The sequence below is a fragment of the Myotis brandtii genome, unplaced genomic scaffold, assembly GCF_000412655.1.
Source record: "Myotis brandtii unplaced genomic scaffold, ASM41265v1 scaffold65, whole genome shotgun sequence".
NCBI lineage: Eukaryota > Metazoa > Chordata > Mammalia > Chiroptera > Vespertilionidae > Myotis > Myotis brandtii.
The window spans coordinates 185,564-186,558 of record NW_005370516.1 but is presented as its reverse complement, the minus strand read 5'-3'; the positions used below and the strand labels follow the sequence as shown (position 1 = coordinate 186,558).

General features: G+C 44.3%; 1 protein-coding gene across 1 annotated transcript in view; it reads left to right on the top strand.

The window, feature by feature from the left end:
• The window catches only part of ASCL1 (achaete-scute family bHLH transcription factor 1), a 745-nt gene extending 646 nt beyond the window's left edge, over positions 1–99 (top strand). Inside the window, exon 2 of the mRNA XM_005880727.2 lies at positions 37–99. The gene's annotated coding sequence lies outside the window, so the exon portion shown is untranslated. The remainder of the gene's footprint in view (positions 1–36) is intronic.
• The last annotated feature ends 896 nt before the right edge of the window (positions 100–995 follow it).

The following is a 995-nucleotide window of genomic DNA, read 5'->3' as shown; positions in this document are numbered from 1 at the left end:
ACATAAATGTCTCCCTTTCTTCTCCTTATGTTATAGGGTGACTGCACAACCTGTCTCTTTAGTGCTTTCTCGTCGGTGATGCTGGAAAGGAGAAAAAAAGAAAAAGAGAAGAAAAAAGAAAAGAAAAGCAGGCAACCCACCCCGACGCCAACCAAGCGACGCAGGCCTGCGAAGCAAGGCTCTCACAAAACAGGGATGCGCTCAGAACTGTCTCGCTGCACTCCAATCATTCACGGAGATTTGAAGAGTGACTAGGACCAGAGTCAAAGTGCAAAGCGCTGCTCGTGTGCAAAGGCATTGAGCTCCTGGTGGAAGAGAGCAGCACACGCCCTGTAGGAACTCCCACCCACCACTAGCAGGCAGACCTGGAAGCGCTGGCTTACTCGGGTGTCTTCACCTCCCCGCCGTCTTTGAAAGCGCAGTTCTTAACCCTCTAGCCAAGGGTTGGTGTCTTTCCTCTCAGTATCCCCGGCCCCAGGACACTGTGGACTTCGGTCTGCAGCGAAACTGTGCTATACTCAGTCCTCTGACACCCCATCCTTGGGCCTCCTCCCCACACCCCACTCCCTCACACGATCTTTTCTACCATTTTCATCATAGGATGCTTCCAATCTTTTGTGAATTTTTTTTTATTATAAGAAAAATCTATTTGTATCTATCCTAACCAGTTTGGGGATATATTAAGATATTTTTGTACATAAGAGAGAAAGAGAAAAAAATTTATAGAGTTTTGTACAAATGGTTTAAAATGTGTATATCTTGAAACTTTAACATGTAATGCTATTACCTCTGCATATTTTAGATGTGTAGCTCACCCTACAACTGCCATTTTCCCTGTGTGGCTTTTGTAATGAACTCTCCTCATAGGGGAGATCAAAAGGCCACCGGATGTACTTAAGCACCAATGTGTCTTACTTTAGAGAAACTTTGTTAATGTATTAATGACGTTATTAAATACTGTTCCAGAACAAAGTTTATGCAGCTACTGTCCAAAC